Genomic DNA, 19,320 nt, shown 5'->3' on the forward strand with positions numbered 1-19,320 from the left:
CCTCATGATAYTTCCCCAATCTAATCCAGTCATCCTGAGGAAATTTCCCTATGAAGAGCATTAATTCACATAGAGTAATGTTAACACAGATTTTTATAATAACTTAAATGAGAAGGTATAAATCCTTGAATTTAATTGTAATTTCTTAATCTCATTTTTTGCCACRGGTACTTTTTCATTTRTTTCCTTGAAATACAGTTTCATTARTTGAYRTGCAATGATTTACYGCTAAGTGGAGTTTTTAGAATAAATGTAGTGCTTWTTTCTTCTAACAGGCATACTTTATCCCCGTCCATAAATACTAAGGTATTGTTGTAGTTTAAGATACAATTACTCATGTTCTTGATGTCACAAATTTTATTTTAACAAGGTATCACTGTGAAAAGCTTGCTTTGCCCCAGCAAGGATTATTTTATGTGATTTGAAACAAGCTGCATTTGAATAGAATTGGAATTCAGTAAAAATGCACAAAAGCATTTAAAAACCTTTTTAAAGGATTTAAAATTAATTAGTTATGTGAAATTACCTACAAATAAATTAGGTGGGTTTTCTATGTTAATTTTTCGCTGTTTGGATTGCAGTTTTTTGGGKTTTTTTTTTGTAAAAACATATCCAAAATTCCAGTTCGTTTGACACTACCTGCTTAAAAACTAGTAAATTAAATATATGTACGGGTCAGGACGTGATGCAAATGGATAAACTGCAGTCCAGCCTTGCTTCCTTCTGCTGTCCAAGGGACCTGCTGTGCACTGAAGCTCCCAGACGTGATGTTACTCTCTTACTGTATTATACAATTACATTATAAATCACATTTGCTGATACATATCACTAACACCCTGAATTCCCTGAGGCTGAAAACCTGTGAATSGTGTCTCTGCACACAAGTGTTAACTATGTTGAACTTGTGTCTTAGGACTTGTTTGCAGCAGAAACGTGACTTGGCTTTGGGACAGCTCTGCTTTTGCTGGGCAGGAAGAGCCAAATTTTTATTTCTTACCCACTATGAAACACGCTCAGGAGCAGCACAGATCCAAGCACCAGCTGCAGAGGTGGGAGAGCTGCTGTCCCTGTCCTGTCCGAGCAGGGCCAAGCAGGGAGGGCTGACACCAGCAGCAAATGCCTGCAGAGACCCAGCCCAGGAGGAAAAGGGGCTTAGAGCTGAGCTGGGCTGGCTGTGGCCTGAGCATTCCTTGGGATATGCCAGGGGATCCCCAGCTGGCACTGCTGCTGGCCAGAGGGTAGGAAATTACCATTTTCTGACAAGGATCCCGCCCAACAGGTGCTCTGTGTTCGGTTGTTCAAAGGAATATCAGCAAAGATCGTTCCTACTCCAAATTTTAAGAAAGGAGAGTCAGAAGCAGCTGGTCTGTGAGTGAGTCACACAGGAATACACCAGCATGCATCTTGAACATAGTGATTTTGAGTACTGATGAGTAAAATACAAGAGACAGCTAAAAGCTTGCTTAGAAAAGGCTTTATTTGAAGTACATTTCCTTAATTCTTTGGGAGATCCCAAGAGATCTGTTGAATGTTGTGCTGAAAACATCTGCCCTGTCAATGTCACTGTAAAGGCTACTAGAAGCCAATTAAAGATTGGGCAAAAGAGATGCAGAAGGGCATCAAAAGATGCAGGAAAAGCAGAGCAGCCCTCACCTCAGCCCCAATGTCACTGCCTGTGCTGGCAGCAGAGGCACAGGAGTGGTGGAGGAGGAGGGGAAGGCTTGCACAACTATTGCTTGCTCTCATCATCCCAAAGGATCAATTTTCAGACCATTACCTACTTTCCCACACATGCAGACACACACACGTCACTGATCCGGAGAGGATTTGTAAGTTACCATCTGAGGAATCACTATCAAAACACAGACACCATTTGCTTTAGGGTTGTTTGTGGTTCTTCGGTAATGGCTAATGCCCAAACCCAGAAACAGCCCAGGCCCAGTTGTCMTGCTGGGGACAATGTACAGTGCTCTCAGCTTATTTTTCTCTAAGGCACAGCTGTGTCTTTGGGCTCCTTTAAATCTGTCTTCRGCTTAGTCACGGAGCAGAGGCTTTCTCCATTCCTGAGCCAGSCCGACAGACACAGCTATCTAGCAAGCCAGACTAGCCCTCTCCAGCACAATCGCAGGAAGTTATTCCAAGCCTCAGACAAATCCCATTTCTATCTCTGGAAGAGTAAAAGGTCAAAAAACACGAGGCTGCAGCTCTGCCAGCAGCAGCAGCCCCAGCCGTCACAGCCCTGAGCCGAGGGGGCGAGCCCAGCGTCCTGTGCCAGCACAGCTCTGCCCTCCTGCCAGCACCAGGGATCCTGCCACAYATCACCAGGAGCTTGTGGGGCTCCAAAAGGCCTTCACAGACTGAGCCATTCCACAGGCAGCCCCAGGAGAGGGAAGAAAGCAAGCAAAGTACCAGGATACCAAAGCAGAGTTCCCCGGGAGTCAGCGGAGCCCTCTGATCCTGCCTACCATATTACTGTTGGCATCCAGCCACATCCCCATCCTCTCCCAGCAATAGGCAGTGTAATTAGCMCAAGGCCTGATTAGCTCTTGCCCTCTGCTTGCAGTGTACTAGCAAAACAGGAGGYTTCTAGGGCTCTCTGCAGTTCTTTAGGAGCAGCCAGAGGTGCTGCAGAGCCAGCTGTCYGAGCTGCCATGGCTGTCACACCGTGTTTTGGACACTGTGTGTTGCACTGGCAGCTCCTGTGGTGGAGCAGGGATCTGGGACATTGTCTGTCATCATTCCCACTGCTCTCACAGGATTGCAGTAACGGCCTCTTCCCTCCTGTTGCTTTGCTGGCTTTTCTGCTTGGCTTTGGCGAAGGAATCCCTCACAGCAATGCAGACAATGGCCAGCCCACGGCCCGATGATTCACGGGACACGGCTGCTCCACCCATAGTCAAAACTTGGGTCTAATTTTGAGAAACCTGTGCTGGAGGAGCTGTGCCTTCCTYCTGCCAGGACCAGGGGTTTGCCATCATCCTTCTGCAGGTTGTGCTCAGTGTGAGCAGCGGGGATGGAGCTGCTCCTCAGTGACATCCTGCCCACAGAGCTGCCGAGCCCAGTCCTTTCTCTGCAAGGTCCCCACAGTTTTTGTTTTTAATTTGCCCTTCTTCCTTTAGTTTTCCTGCTCCTCCCATTCCTGTCTTTCCAATTTTCTTGCCCATTTGGGACTCCCCTACTCTCTCTTTATAGCTCCTACTTTAACTCTGCCTTTGAAAACACTTATTCTTCTGTAGTCTTGCTTTGCTCCTAGAACATAAACATCCTCGAAATGACCTCTCTTTAAACAAAGCCTGCATCCCTACTCCCCTAACTACCTACAAGCACCAAGAGGCCTGTGATACCCACATGCTGTCCCTCCTAAAATAACATTAGGCAAGAGCCTAAAAGGCAGTGCCAGGGAGCAAAACATTGCCTGCTAAAACAGAATGTATTTGAGACCTGTTACAGAAAGAATAATCTTCATGGCTCCCAAGCACCACATTTCAACTGCAGGCAGCCACAGGGAAAGTCTGCTTTGTTTTTCTCTGACAGCACGGTGGGTTCGGTGCAGAGCCGAGGATGTTGCACACGGTTTCTTTGTTGTSAATGTCTCTGTCTCCACACTCTCCCTAAGATAAATGCTCAGGCAGGGCTTTCGTAGYCACTGTGAAGGCACTGACTGTCCAGGATCTGCACTCTTTGAAACAAGCTGAGAGCAAATTTTTGGGCACAAACTTTCAGTTATTTAACCATTCTGTGGCTGGGGCATCACTGGTGGAAGGAAGAAAACTCAGCAGTGGTTAGGAAGGGAGTGCASTGTCCTCATCACTCTGCTTGTACATTCAACTGATCAGAAAATGGTTATATCTGGAGAATTTGGAATTTTTATGTGTCTACGTTTTCGTTGGAGCAGATTTTAGTGTATAAGGCTGTCTTGTCATTTCTGCTGCTAGTTTYTCTGTCTTTATTAATCTTTCCCATAGGATTAGAAGCAATAAAACCCACTTCAAAACTGAAAATTASTTCAAAATTCAGCAGAGGAACTCAAAGGCAGCTGGACCTTCACTTCAGCTCCTGTTTTGCAGTCCAAGTTGATGACATTCAAGCAGTTCAAGTATTAACACTAGCCACACTTATATTCGCTTCCTTCAGAAGCATTGCAAGCACTGCAGACTGTGCAGAGGAATGTACACTTTTGGTTTTGAAGATTTATAGAATTTGGCTGGCTGAGGTATGGTTTTAAAGCCARTTGACCAACTCTTCCCATCAGAAGAAAACAGAACACAGACTTCTTGGTCATTACCAAGGTCAGGTGGAGGCCTTTYACCCCAACACAGCGGCATGGCCTCGCTGCTGTGGGACTGCATTGTCCTGGGGAGCCCTGCAGCCTCACTAGGGCTAGAGCCAGATGTGCTTCAGGAGCCCCAGCTGTGCTTCAGGTGCTCCAGATGTGCTCCAGGAGCTCCAGATGTGCTTCAGGAGCCCCAGATGTGCTTCAGGTGCTCCCCAGACTTCAGGGCACAGGGGGAGCAAGTGTTCAGGTATTTTCCTCAGGGCAGAAGGCGTGCAGGTGACTGTCACAAAGGTGGTGGCACTGACCTGCCATGACCCRCTGGGAGGGACTGGGAGGGCATAGGTCACACCAAGGTGAGGCAGGGGAACCAGCAGGAGAGGGGATGGCCAAGGAGCTTGTGGAGCTCTTCCTGTTCCCGTTTGCTGGCAGCCTTGGCAGAGGAGAGGGTGGCAGGGTGGAGGCATGGCAAACTCTTCCAGTCACCATGTCCATGGGAGCAGCAGCCTGGCTGTGGAGGATCCCTCCTTCTTCAGCTGCAGGTACCAGGAGGGTGCRGAGTTGCCCCTCTGCCTGCAGCAGTGTCCCGTTTGTCTCTGTGTTTCCCCAAAGCCAAGCAGCACCAGCAGCACAGGCAGTGGGATATCCCCAACAGCAGCAGTTCAGTCTCGATGCCTTCYCCTCCTTCCTGCTCCTTTCCCTTCCAGGGAGCCCTGGTGAGAGAGGGCAGCCAGCAGCATGCACAGAGCAAATGATGCAGTCAGTCTGCATCCACATCCTTACTGCTCCCTGGTGACCTCATTTTCTGGGTGTAGCTCAGAGTGCTTAAAAAAAAAAAAAAAAAAAAAAAAAAAAAAAAAGGATAGGGAAGGGAGGAGAAGAGATAGAGAAGAAGCTGTAGAAAAGCAGAAATAAACACTGTAGTTTTGAAAAGGCCTGTGGAAAAACCCAGCTGGCTCATTGTCCTCACTTTTGTAACAGTAACATTGATCCTATTTCACCATCCCACAAGCACATACTCTTCTGATAGCTTTATTGTTTAAAACAGACATGAATCCAGATAGGCTGCACAATACCACTGCCTTCAGCCACGTTTACCAGTTTACATTAGCAAGAATCTGGATTTTGGTGTTTCATAGATTAGTGTGCTGACAGGTTGAAAAATGATAGAAAGGGAGCTATTACCCTTCTCCCACATTGCTCATATTTAAGACATTGCTGAGCACATTAATTGCACGTTGTTCCCAATAGATCAAGCTGAACTTTCATTTCTGAAATCTGTTTTTACTCCCAAACTGTTCCACTATTTGTGGAGTTTGGCAGTGAGTTTTACTCTTGCTGTACCCGCGGAGATGATCTGCATTACAAATCCCTGACAACTGCCTGAACGTAACCCCAAAGAGTAGGCACCTGCTCAGGAAAGATGGCCTGTCCTCTTGCAAGCTGCAGCTCTAKCAGCTCACAGCAACAAACCTTTCTAGGTGTGAAATCCATGGGGTTCTGCAGAAATGAACACTTTCATTATTCTCTCTTTCTCTTTTCCATTTGGGGAAGCTCCTGTTGCCCTCCCTGGCACCAGCAGCCCTCACAGGAGTTCACGTGTGAGCTTTGGATGGCACAGGGGGCACTATGGCCAGCTGGTGAGGGGCAGCCCCACTCCTGCCCTTCTCTCACCCCATGGGCAGATGGGGAAGCTCAGACAGTCCCACAAGGTMAAGTGGGCAGTGCTGAGGCAGGGGTGGGTGCACAGCCAGGCAGGACAGCCACACCTCACCCTTTCAGTTCTATATTGAATTTGGGCATTGTACACCACGGAGACAGCAGGACACTGCCCCATGCAGGGTTAGACACATTCTTCAGTGGCACCAATCCACTGCCCACAGGCCAGCAGTAGAAATCTGGCTCRGGGCATCCTGAATTTACTGACTGTGTGTGCACTGTGCGCTCTGAAATCCACAATGGCCAGGGAAAGCTGGGGTTTGGCAAGACTGGGGCATTTCCTAGGAAATAAATCATTGTCCATAGTTGTTTTTAGTGCTGCTGTGATCAGAGTTTAAGTCTGYAAATACGCAGGGATACCAGAATTTGGAGTGTTAAAGTGTGCAACATGCCAGAAGTAATTGTTTTCCTTCTGCAGTCCCGTTATATTCAGATGTTGAGGAAATGATTTAATGTTTCTGAACATGTTGTGATTTCATCATTTAGTTCAGCAAGGGAAGCTTGAGAAGTCATGCAAATGAAGATAAACAACATTAAATATGCTCTTAGGACTTCATTTGCCACRCTGAGTTTTTTCAATAGCAGTGCTACACAGCATATGCCAGCCCTGGGCACATCTGTGTCTCCACATCCAGGCAAAAGTTGCAGTAGTAACAGGGACTGAGAAAACTTAACCTGTCTGTGATTTACAATGGGAAGAAMCAATGTCAGGAGGTGCAAAGAAAAAGGACTGAGGATGAGGATACTTCCTCATGAGGGAAAGAAGAGGAGCAGGCACTGATCTCCTCCCTGGTGACCAGTAAGAAAACCAAAAAAAAAAAGCATGAAACTGTGTAAGGGGAGGGTTAGCTAGAAAAATTTCTTCACCCAGAGGGTGGCTGGGCACTGGAACAGGCTCTGCAGGGAACTGTGAYAGCACCAAGCCTGTCAGAGTGAAGGAAATGTTTGTAGAATGCTCTCCAGTGCAGGGTGTGACTCTGGGGGACRGCGCTGTGCAGATCCAGGGCTGCACTGGATGATCCTTGTGGCTCCYCTCCAGCTCAGGGCACGCTGTCATTCTGTGGCCWGCACAGCTCAGCACCCCGTGCAGTCCCCAGGCCGTGCCAGAGGCTCTGGTTTGTGCCCTGCTGCTCATTCCCAGCTCCACAGGCCGGTGTGAAGTAGGCAGAGCACTGAGAAAAAAAGCGCAGGTCTGCAGAATTTCACAGCAGCATCGCCTTCCCAGAGCGGAGCGGGGGAACACGCAGTTATCTCCTCAGCATGGGAAGTTTACACAAAGAATGTTTGGATACTCGMGCTGACTTTAACCAGCTGACTTTGTGAAACACACCTCAAATGTGAAGGAAAGGGGAGCTCTCAGGGCGCTATTTCTGCAAACCCTTAGTCCTAAAACCCTCTTTCCTTGGATGAATCACAGGGCCCAACAGTAACAAAAAGCTGAAAACATGGCAGAAGGAGCCTTGTTTATATTTTTCCTAACATTTATGTATTTTAAAATAAAAAATAACAGGCAGTGGATGCTGTATATTATGAGCATGAGAGTGATGAACTTTTACACAAACTAGGGGGAACAAAAAAAAATAAGTCTAAAAATGTTTAAAAACCAGCACTGCCTCCTGTGAAGTATAAAGCAGAGACTACTTTTAAAGAAGAAAACCCAGGTCTGGARATGTAGCTTATGTAGATGTGGATTATTCTCTATTACTGCCTAGAGAATAATTAAGGGTTAAGCAACACAATTTAGTTGATGAGAAGACAGGTGAAAAGAGCAGAACTGCAATCAAAAKAGATTTTAAAATTCTRTAGTGTAGCTGGTTTTCTAATAATRTACTTTGAAATTAACAAATGGGTGTAAGACCAGCTATTGAGCTCTTTCAGCCACCTTCAGTGTTGCTGAGGTTCAACTCAACCGCCTTTAAAGGAAGCATGGGCCRCCTAAATAAACCCCATTTAAAACACTTCAGTACTTGCGTCTATGCGATGTAGAGACTTCATCCAGMGCATTCCACTGTCTGTTTTGGTCTGTATCTTACCCACACATTTGGTGTGCTCTTAAATACAATTATAATATTTACTAAATAGGTCTGACAAATAACTCTCAGTTTATAAGCTGGTTTGTTTTCTGTAAATATTCACCGAGGGAATCTGGCCGGTGATGACTGGCTTCGGCTGAGCATCTGAATCACGCAGCACTGCTTCCAGCTGGAGGCTGCAGAGACCTGAATGCTCGAGTTGTGTTTCTGGGACAAATACCGACCTTTCCAAACCTCACTTCGTTTCACCATAACTCATTTGTTTTCTGGTTGCATTCTGACAGCTCTCCTGGTGCACTGGACACTGTGCTCCTGCAGGAGCCCTGTCAGCCGTGGTACCCAGCTCGCCACTTGTCCCGTGTTGCTCTAAGAGCTGGTGGGTGTTTATCTGACCAGGCATGGCCAGGGGGAGAGCTGTGGGGGCAGCCTGCCTTCCCCCCAACAGGGGCTTTACCATGCCTGAAGTCACCAGCAGATTGTTGCTGTCTGGCTGGAGAAAAATCAGTGTGGAGGGCAGCCGGTGTGCAACACACAAAACCCAGTTTAGACCCACAAAGGGAGAATTCATGTTCTGATGTGGTTGATAGAAATAATCCTCTTAAGTCCAGAGGCAGAATTTCTTTATTCAGATAATTCCTCCATATCATGTTTCCATTTTTGGGAATCTCTGAATTTCTCAAAGCTTCCTGTCAAGAGGAGGACCTGCCCCTCTCAGAGCAAATGGGAGCTTTGCCATTTACATCAGTGGGGTTTAAATGTCACTGCAAAGGCCGGGTGCTTCCCATGGGACTGATTTCAAGCCAATACGTAAATCCCAGAGGAGATCTTTGAGTCTCTGTAGCTTGGAGCATGCAATTAAATCAGTTCCCCCCTTCACGTGACTAAATCCAGAGCTCATCTGGATATTGTATATCTACTGCTGTGAGATTGGACCTATTCCTATTTTTCTTTCTATCTTTGTCCACATGTGCAGAAAGGTTGATTCTTATTTTCAACAGAAGTGACCCGTTCTCTGCAACAAGTCCTCCCACACATATGCGCCTCCTCCCTGTTTTTCTGCCTGCCTCCCGCACACTTCCTTTCTCCAGGCAATTTCAGGAGTGAAATGAAGTGCAAAGGTCAAAGTCTTTGCAGCGTGTAGCTGTGAAGTCAATAAGGATGTAAAAAAGAACAGCCCAGAACTGGCCGAAGGGGATGTGGAGGATATGGCTCTTTACTCCTGAGCGCACCCAGATCAGCTGAGCAGGACACTGAACGTGGGGGCATTTCCTGACACTGAACCTTGTTGTTATGATCAGGCAAAAGTRCTACAGCCTAAACATTTGCAGCTTTCATTCTGCTCCTGCTGGCTACTCTGCTTTTCTTCATTAGGTMTGACAGCGTGTTGTTGAAGGGTTTATTTTTTAAAAAAAAGCAGTGTTGTGGTCCCCTACTAAAAGAGTGACTTTGCCCAATTTCCTGTTTATGCTGGAGYTGCAGCATCATGTGAGCACAGACAGTTGTAGATAGGCTGGCGGCTGTTGCTGACCTCACACCACATGTTCAGTTAACAAGGTGAAACAGCAAAATTTGCTCTGTTTGTGTAAAGAATACTGAGAAAACTGTCAGTTCCAAGTAAAATAGAGGCAGAGGGRCTCCCGATAGCCTGAGGCAGGGCGCAATCTCCAGGCAGTTCTTTTTAGTCTTTAACTGCTTTGCACATCTGTATTCACATTGTGTTTGCAAGAGACAAGAAAGGGGATTAGCCCCAGCTCTACTTCTTTCCTTAGCAAAGCAGGTTTGGAGTCCTTCCATAAAAGCTAGTTTAGCAAATTTGCTCAAAATTTGTCCAAACTTCAGTCCCTTTGGTGTATTCATTTTCCTATACTTGTGTCCAAAAATKACTGAAGACTCCTGTGACTTAGCTAGTTTCAGTTATCCAGCAGATGCTTATATCCAGCATTTGTATTTGAGAACTGTTGTTTCTTAAACAACCTGGGACCAAACGATTTTTCATTAAGATCTCAAGGATACACACAGTCTTCCAAAAATCCTTTAAGGCTGTGCAAGACTTTTGGATTAAAGCCATTCTAMGAAATCAAAATTTACCTCTGTTCAAGATTGTATCTTGTTACTGAAGTCAGTGTTAAAGAATTTATTGTGAACAAGCCAGAGGGATCTAAGAGTTTCCAGGACATTTACATAAGTACTTTTCATGTAACAATAGGAATTCCTAACTTAAAGCTTCAGTGGCATTTTTTCCACTAACAGACAACAAAGCTAATTGCAAAATCCACGAAGACCTGTGTCAGTATATTGAGTTTCTCCTTTCTCTCTGTTTTCAACTTGTTTTTGTAAAAAGCCCAACCCTGCATTCTGAGAAAGCCAAATTTTATTTTTTAACTGATCAGAGGAATGGCAGCAAACCAGACGAGCAGTTCTCTGTCCATTGACCTCTGCCACCTTATGCAGGTAAAAAAGGGTTTCAGATGCAAAAGAGTCACTGTAGATTGGCTGAAAGCAAGCACGCATCCCTGTGGGGGCGTGGAGAAGCAGCCCGATTATCAGGAACACCATGGGCAGGTGTATCCTGTGACAGGTGAACAAATCACAACATATGGAGGCTGTAGCCATCATGTACCAGTTGTCAAGTGCTTTAGGATTCAAAGGTGAAAAAAGCACTCCAGAAACTTAAACTGCATTCAGGATGATAACAATGTCATTTTAAATACTGTGTATAAACATGCTGTGAGGGAATATGGAAYTAAAACTCTTGGCTAGCTGACGAGGCTGTAAACATCCTCATGTAAAGAGTCCTGCCTGTAAGTCTTCACTGTCAGGAAGCTTAAATGCTTGCAAAAATGTAGCAGCAGTCAGAAGGTGTCATTTGAGGGGCAGTTTAAAGGAATTATTGTTTCTCTATGCCTGCCCTTGGGAAGGAAGGAACGTCCTGGAGGAGTGCGGGGCCCTGGGTGGGAGGAGATCCTTCAATGGTGTTAATCACTCCAGTGTTGTCTTCTGCTGCTGGGGCCTCTGCTCTGAGCTGTGACCCATTTTACATCCCCACAAAAAGCAAAAAAGACAGACAAAATGAAACAGAGGGTATGAGGATGCTCATGAGGGTGGTYACACTGTGAGTAAAGTCCAGCCCTGGTGTCCCAGCACTTTGGTACCCCCCACTGGTGTCCCAGACTGCAGCATGCAGGGGTGGGACAGGGCCCACCTGCCTGCCCAGGGCAGGGCAAGGGTAGCTGGCCAAAAGCAGCATCGCTCCAGCCAGGGCTTTTGTTCACCCATCAGGATCCTCTTGATGGGAGCTGGCAGCCCAGATGGAAGGTGGCCATCCTGGGGCTAAGGCTGTTCCCAGCCCTGTGCAGATATCACACCACAGCTGGCTTGCTTTTCCTTGGCCTGAATCTTCACCAGTTCTCAGATCGCTTTGGGCACAGCTTGACAGCGATGCCGAGTCACAAAAATTCCAGTTGTTCCCTGAAAGTGAGTGAGACTGTCTTTACTGGCTCATTAGCCCCAGTGAACCACAGCCAAGTGCAGCTGGGGTGCTATTTCATTTTTTTATTCATATCAACGCTGTGTTTTTCCTGGTGCCCCAGATGCTGTTGGGATTGCCAGCTGGCTCTGGTCGCTTGGTGCTTCTGACAAACCCCTCAGGGCCACAACSTCTCCCTGGGAGCTGCAGCCCTCGGGGCATGGCTGGGCACCTGCCCCACCACTAATTTCATATTGAATGATCCTTACACTCCCTATAAATGAGCTCCRAAAGGCCTGCACCTATTTGCAGGGCAGCTTTTCAGCAGGAAAGCTCCAAGCTTTCAACACCACTGCTGTCAAAATGTGGTGGAAAGSAAATGAGGAGGAAGAATGGAGGAGTGATGCCCTGGGCTGGCAGTGGGGAGGGCAGCTCATTGACTCCATGCCTGTTGCAGGATGTCAYTGCTAAAGAGATACACTGAAAATGGTTTGCCATCCTGCTGCCAAACTCCAGGGGCCCATCTGGGCAACATGACCACAGCACCCACATTTTGTCTCTGTGGGAGAACCCCTTGACACGCACCTCCTAGGAACCGTGGGGAAAGCGAGGAGAGCACAGTAAGTGCAGCTCCCCTGCAGCCAGCAGAGCCCTGTGAGCAATGGTATATGCACGAGGAGCACAGGGACACTTTGCCACCTTGCCAGTGTCCTCAGGGGAAACTTTCCATCAAAATGACTGTGAGAAGCACGGTTCTTTATGGCTCTTACCAACAGACAGGGCACAGGAGTGAAATGATACTTCTTCATGCAGGTATCTGGCTCCTTTCTTCCTCCCCAAAAYGAAGTAGCTTCATTACTGGCTTTAAATTCAGAACTTGTTTTCTTATTTTCCGCAAGTATTTTAAGAACTTATAATCCCCAAGTTTTTGGGTCACTATGACTTTGACCCTCCATGCCTGAACAAACCCATTAGAGTTAGAAAGAATCTTCATGTTTATTACATAGCAGTGACTCACTCTGTTGCAGATGTTTGTATATGTAAAGCACCATAAATATTATGGGTTGGGATGTAGAGCAGGCAATGGGAATGTGTGTAGGTTAGCAGGCAACATATGACTCGGGGATTTTTTTCTCTTTTTTAAAATGTGTGTAATTTTTTCTTCAAAAACCACAGGTTTCTTTACGTAAAGAAACAGAAGCAAAGGAAACCTCTTTGCTTCTACAGGATGTCCTAAGGTGCTTTATTACAAAGCTCTCATTGCATTTAAAGTGCAGGAAATTTTTTGACTGGTGTTTTTAGTCAATTAACGTAGCTGTACCACCTTCAAAGGAAGAAGGCATTTCCCCTTGCACTATGCCCCCGTCACGTCTGCTCCAAGGGCTCATGATGTGACTCCTGAAACAAGGTTCATTTAGAGTCATTCTGAAAGCAGTGTGGTCAGAAAGACAAGTGACTCAATGAAGGACTCATGACGTAGCAGATGGAAATCCAGCATTAGGCTGTAGCCTGTCCTGAGCTGGTTGTGTAAGGGCCCTTTGCACAGGATGAGCCAGACCATTTGTGCGGAAAGTTGTTTTATATGGAAACACTGGTTAGCTCAGAGCTTCTTCCCACCAGGGCTGAGCCCTTGCCTTGAGAAAGCAGAGGTGCAGTGGGCATGAACAGGCAGGGGAAAGGAGAATGGATGCCTTTCCAGCACTGCTGGGAATGCCCCTCAACTTCCAGGCACTCAAGCAAAGGGAGAAAAATGACTGCAAAAAATGTCTTCTTCTATTCTCTAGGTTAAATACAATTATATGCCTGTGGARGCAGAGAAGTGGCCTAAGGGAGGAGTATCCCTCTCTGAAATTGAGTATTTATTGATTTTTCTTTTCCAGTCATAAACCGTGAGTTTATGCTGCTGAAGACATTTGTGACAGCTGAGTGGCAAATAAGGGAGACAAAATCCAAGAGAAGCATTAAACCAGTGAGTGATGGGCAATGAGCTCATCTGCTCCCAGAGTGCCCCACAGGGACACACTGGAGGGACAAGCAGGCAGCCCCATCAGGRAGAGATTTATTGTGCAGAGCTGATGGGTGCCACAGACCAACAGCCACAACTGAAATAGCAAAACCGTAACTCCAGCTGGGGGCAGGCTGGGTGGTTTAAGAGGTCTTTTTCATCTCAGATTTCTGTGAGTGAGTAAATCAAGTGTCATTACTGAGCACTGCAGGCTGCCGGGGCGTAAGCCCTTCTGCAAGGGTCACACAGTCCAAGGAGCCTGAGCTGCATGGGACTGGCCCTTTGCTCTTGAGAGTGGCACAGASAGCTCCCAGCAGTGTCCTCTCTGAACATGGGGATGTTTGCTGGTCCTGACTYATTGCTAGTGCACAGATCCCTCTTGCAGGGACTGTACTCTGCAGCCCAGACACCTSCYKSYYYKKKSMRGSMRGGGAACCTCTGTTAACATATATGGTCTTAATGGGCTTAGAACCAGCTGCTTACAAACCTGTCTACATATGAATTTTAACTTCCTCTTTGGGTCATTTATAGGAAATGGTATAAAGTTCCACTTAACTTCTCTTTTCCACAGGAATATGTTTAAAAATTGTTCTTTAAAAAAAGTCAAGCTGTGAAAACTTGTCTCGAGTGCTGGCACTCCCATGCAACTATCATCTTCTAGTTCTTTTGTCCCAARGATGGTGGCTTAAGATGTGGACCCACAGTGAGCAGCAGGAGATCTGTGCACTGCTTTCCTCTCTCCAAGAGATTTTGCAGGATGAGAGAAATCCCAAATAGTGAAGCCTTTTGCAGTCATCCCCATCACTGAGCTCTTGAACGCTTCTTTCAGTGCCAGAGCCTCTGCAGCAGGCCTGGGGACCAGCACATGTCCTGTGCCAGAAGCACAGCTGTGAGGCCACCAGGCAGGTGAGAAACCAGCGCACAGCCACCCTTCTTTTTGTTTTCCCTGCCATCCTCTTTGCTGCRTTCTGTAAAATGAAGATTATCCTCATGGGGGAGTTGTAAGCATTAATATAGCTGGTCAAGAACTTTATTACTTGCTCTGTGTTTTGTTGCTAAAACCAGAAAAAAAATCAAAACCCACAGGGCAAATTACATTTCAGGCCAATTTACCTCRCTGAGCTTGTACGCCCTGTAATAAATTATTTAGATCTCAAACACTGGATATGTTGTACAAACAAATGAGAGCATGGTCCTCAGGCAGAAGGAAAGCGATGAAGGTCCTTGGCTAAACCTTTYCAGCTCTCATTCTGCCTTGTTCACCAGCCAGCTGTTTTTCTGCTCAGAATAGGTTTGCTCATGGCCTGTTTTGTCTGACATTGCTAGACAGTTCAAACACTCACATGTAAGAGTAGCCCTCTAAGCCTCACRCCACTCATTTAGCAGAAGCAGAGATGTCAGATTATGGAAGGAGCAATCTCTCTCTTARAAACCCTACTGAAATGGAAACAGAGCTGTTCCTCTTCCTTTCAGAAGTGGCTCTGGAATTCCCAAAGTCAAAAATTCAGGAGCAAGACGAAAATACTGATAGCTTGAGCTACACAAAGGACCGTGCTGGCAGCCAACCAATGCTGCTGCAAATTCTTTCTTTCTTTTGGCATCAAACAGTTTCACTTAAGAAGAACAGATGAAAATTGTTCTAGATTGATGTTGGCTCTTATCTTGATGGTAGTTGAGCTTTTCTGATCGAGCCTTCTCTCTAGTGCCCACAAAGGAGGGTATGTAAACTTCTGATCATCCTCTCACTCCTTCATCAAGAAAAATATAATTTGAGGAGGCCCCAAAATAAATGTAATAGTTCAGATATAATACTCTGGATGCACAGAACCTTTTCATAGTGCAATTGAGGAGCCTAGGCTGAACCCCAGGAATCAGTACCTATTGAAGTACACAGGTTACTTCATCTCAGCCATGGGAGTGCGGTCTTTCACCCTTAAATTGATCCACATTCTCTTGTAAATCTGGTAGCCGTGTGCAGTTCCAGACTAAATATTGTCAGATACTATTGGCTCTGATCAGCTGAAATAAATCCCTCCCCACCACAGCCCTGCCACTCTGGCCCTGCTGCCTCCTTGGGTGGCCTCAAACCACTGCAGAGGCTCGAAGGTGCTCTCTCAACCTGGTACTGAAACCCTCAGCAGGCACAGGAACAGCCCYGTGCCAGGGAGAAGCGGAGGCAGCCTTGTGCCTGCTAAATGGTAAAAAGAAAACTCCTGAGAATGTACAACTGTATMAAATGCACCATGCTCTGCTGTGGGGCTGAGGTGAGCACTAGAGAGGGSCACAAGTGTCTGCCCTGTGGAGTTCCAGGCACCCTGTGCACTGGGGTATATGAGCTGCTGGGCTCTGGAAGGTAAAAACTGCTGCTGCTGTCTCCTCTGGCCAAGGCTTGCCACTGCTGGGCTCCCAGTGACCCCACTGAGCTGCATGCCCTTACCCTGGGGCAAGGAGGTGCATAGCAGATTGCAGGCAAATGCCAGGAAAATGAGGAGAGCATATTTGACTCAGAGATAAGTGCTGAAAGGTGTTCCAAAACCAAAAGCCCTGCTTTGCCTATGCCATGGAACACGGMGAGTCCTAGGTATTGGCAATGGCAAACCTGCTCCTTGCAGGCATCCTGCAAGTGTCTCAAAAACCCTTTATGCTGTCACTCAGCATTGTACAATAAGCAAAACGGTTTTGGAGGCCGTATTTTGAGGGTAAAGGCACATATTGGGGAAAGTTTCATAGCGGAAATGAGTCTGGGGAGACAATGATGGGGCTGGATATGTCAAATGTGAGACGAGCTGCAAAAGATGGTCCTTCAGCCCCACCCACGCAGGTAACTGTGACTCGTCAGCAATTGATGCCACTTTTTCTTTAGAAAGTGGAGGACAGGAAAAGGAACCCAGAGAGGTGAGGTGTGAATGCACTGTGTGTGGATGCATTTTGATGGTACAATAAAGCTGATGTTAAGAGCAAGCACGCAAGGAAGAGCTGGTCCCATYCCCTCCCACCCTTCTACACCTTCCCTGGTGCTGGCCTGCCTGTGTTCAGCCAAAGCTGGCTGCTGGGGCACTAGGCTGGCACCACTCCCCATTTTTTCTCGATGTTGGAYGAGGCAGTGTCCTCTGGTTTTACTCCCTCAGACCTCTCCTCAGGGTCAGGCATGGAGCACCCCTGGCACAGGGCAGCCGGTGAGCTCGCCAGCTTCCAGCAGGCTCCCCGTCACCCTGTGCCACTGCCACCCTGCCATGGCACCTGATTTCCAGAGGCGTTCAGTGCTTAAATATCTGTGAAGATCTGAGTGTGCAGATGTTGATTGACCTGTACTGCTGGCTCAGGCTGCCATCCCTCAGTGCCTGTCCCTCCCTGTGTTCCAGGGTCAGTYATGTGTTGGCAGCACAGGCAGGTCTTTGCTTTGGTTCCTGCAGCTCACAGTGAGCTACCACCGAGGCTCAGAGCACGTTCATGTTTGGGGCACTCCACGGTGGMAGCCAAAGGCTGTTGGCTTCTTCGAGCTTGTGATACCACCAAAGAGCAGTTCTTCTGTCTCCCTCCACCCCTCACCTTCCTGCATGTTTCTACAATCCCACAAGAAAATTGTACTTGTTTTTCAGCCAGCTGGGCCCCACCACCGGCCCGGGGAAGGTGCCGAGGGCCACCCTGCGGGAGATGGAGCAGGGGGCCCGCCCTTCCCAAGGGCAGAGCAGATTTGGGCAGCTATCTGGCACTGTTTCCCCTCAGCCCTGTTTTCACGGCTGCTCAGCTGTGATAGCYGGTGTTTTCTCACACAGACTCTGCCCTGCTCTCCTCTCCCATCATGAGCCACTCTGAGTGGGCACCTCTCCATCTCCAGTCTCACAGCACCAGCCCGATGATAAACCTGATCAAATYGCATATCCACAGGGAAGCAGGTTAGCAGGCAGCTTCTCAAGCACAGTTTATGTAGAGTTTGGCAAGGGCAAAGCTCCTAATGTCTTATTTTGGCTTTCCTCTGTGGGACAGAGCTCAGGATTGATTTCTTCTGGCCCTCGGAGTAGGTGTGTTGGTGACAGCTGTAATCAACACAGAGGTGCTTATACTGTTGATGAACGAAAACAGCTGCTGAGGAAAAAAAAAGAAAGGGAAAATATATTATTTTGTTCCTAGAAACTTGCATATAGCTTTCTAGAGTGATGMTGCATCTGGCAATTGATGCTGCCAGGACTTCATTTAAACCTTTATGGGACTCATACCTTGAGTCACAAGGGTCAGAAAACATCAGTGCTTGCCGGGTTTGTTTTAGGTTGACAGTGCCTGTGTAAATAATYGTCCTTTTGTAAGGTGCTGAAGTTCTCTGTTTAATTTTTGGTACTACAGCTCCCTTAGGGTTTGTTCTGGGCTTTCAGAAGTAATTGGAAGCTCATTAACAGCTTTGTAATAGCACTAAAAACCACAGGAGGGAAACTGCACAGGGTGTCTGGAGCTCTCGCTTTGCCGGCCAAAAGGCCCTTGTTTCCAGGTATGTGCAGTTCTAGGTATTTTTGTTTTACAAAGAAAAAMGTGTTATCTCTTCTGTGGATGAGGWGGTGATGTGTTGAACCACTTTGATTGCATCATTGGCAGGGTGAGGGGAAGGAAGAATCTTGCTCATCTTGATTTCCAAGGGACAGCCCTCTGCCTTTTTTCCTATCTCAAATGTAAACTGATAGCAAGTGCAGCAAATAAAAATCCCAATTTGGGCAGCTTGTCAAAATAATGGTAAAATCTGACAGAAAATAAGCATGGAGCACAAGTTCTGTGATGATCTGAGGGAATGAAGAATGTTCARCCTGGAGAAAAGAGGGCTGAGGGAGGACCTTTTTACTCCAGAACTGCCTGAAAGGAGGTTGTGGTCAGGTGGGGATCGGGCTCTTCTCCCAAGAAACGAGCAACAGTACAAGAGAAAACAGCCCTCATCATCCCTCAAAGTCTTCAGAAAGCGTGCAGATGTGGTGTTTGATCACAGTTTGGTGATGGGCTTGTCAGTGCTGGGTTGATGGCTGGTTTCATGAGCTCAGAGGCCATTTCAGACATTGGTGATGGTGTATGAGCAGGGTGCTCTGTGTTTATGTGGCACTGAGGCCGTGTCTGTGCCCCTCACAGGCCTGGTGGAAATGCTGGTTCCACTGAGAGGCCTTTTCACCCCCTGTGACACAGTTCAATGAGGGGCTTGTCAGTGCTGGGTTGATGGCTGGTTTCCATGAGCTGGTTTCCATGGCTGGTTTCCATGAGAGGCCTTTTTCATGCCCTGGTGACGGTGTGTGGGCAGGGTGCTGTGTGTGGTGTGTGGTACTGAGGCCCTGTCTGTGCCTCTCACAGGCCTGGTGGAAATGCTGGTTCCACTGAGATGCCATTTCAAACACTGGTGATGGTGTGTGGGCAGGGTGCTGTGTGTGGTGTGTGGCATTGAGGCCCTGTCCTTGTCCCTGCAGGCCTGGTGGAAGGTTTCCATGAGCAGAGAGGCCATTTCAAACACTGGTGACTGAGTGTGGGCAGGGTGGTGTGTGTGTATGGCACTGAGGAGGCCCTGTCCATGTCCCTGCAGGCCTGGTTTCCATGAGCTMAGAGGCCATTTCAAACACCGGTGACAGTATATGGTCTGGGTGCTGTGTGTTTATGTGGCACTGAGCCCTGTCCTTGTCCCTGCAGGCCTGGTGGAAGCACTGGCTCCACTGAGAGGCCATTTCAAATACTGGTGATGGTGTATGGTCAGTGTGTGCTGTGTGGCACTTAGGCCCTGTCCATGTCCCTGCAGGCCTGGTTTCCATGAGCTCAGGGCCATTTCAAACACTGGTGATGGTGTGTGGGCAGGGTGCTGTGT

General features: G+C 47.3%; 1 protein-coding gene across 2 annotated transcripts in view; it reads left to right on the plus strand.

Moving 5' to 3' along the window:
* Positions 1 to 19,320, plus strand: part of GAB3 (GRB2 associated binding protein 3) — a 60,098-nt gene that overhangs the window by 22,872 nt on the left and 17,906 nt on the right. The window lies entirely within an intron of this gene.

The sequence above is a fragment of the Malurus melanocephalus genome, unplaced genomic scaffold (genome assembly GCF_030028575.1).
Source record: "Malurus melanocephalus ecotype Western Australia unplaced genomic scaffold, MMel_1.1 scaffold_56, whole genome shotgun sequence".
Lineage (NCBI taxonomy): Eukaryota > Metazoa > Chordata > Aves > Passeriformes > Maluridae > Malurus > Malurus melanocephalus.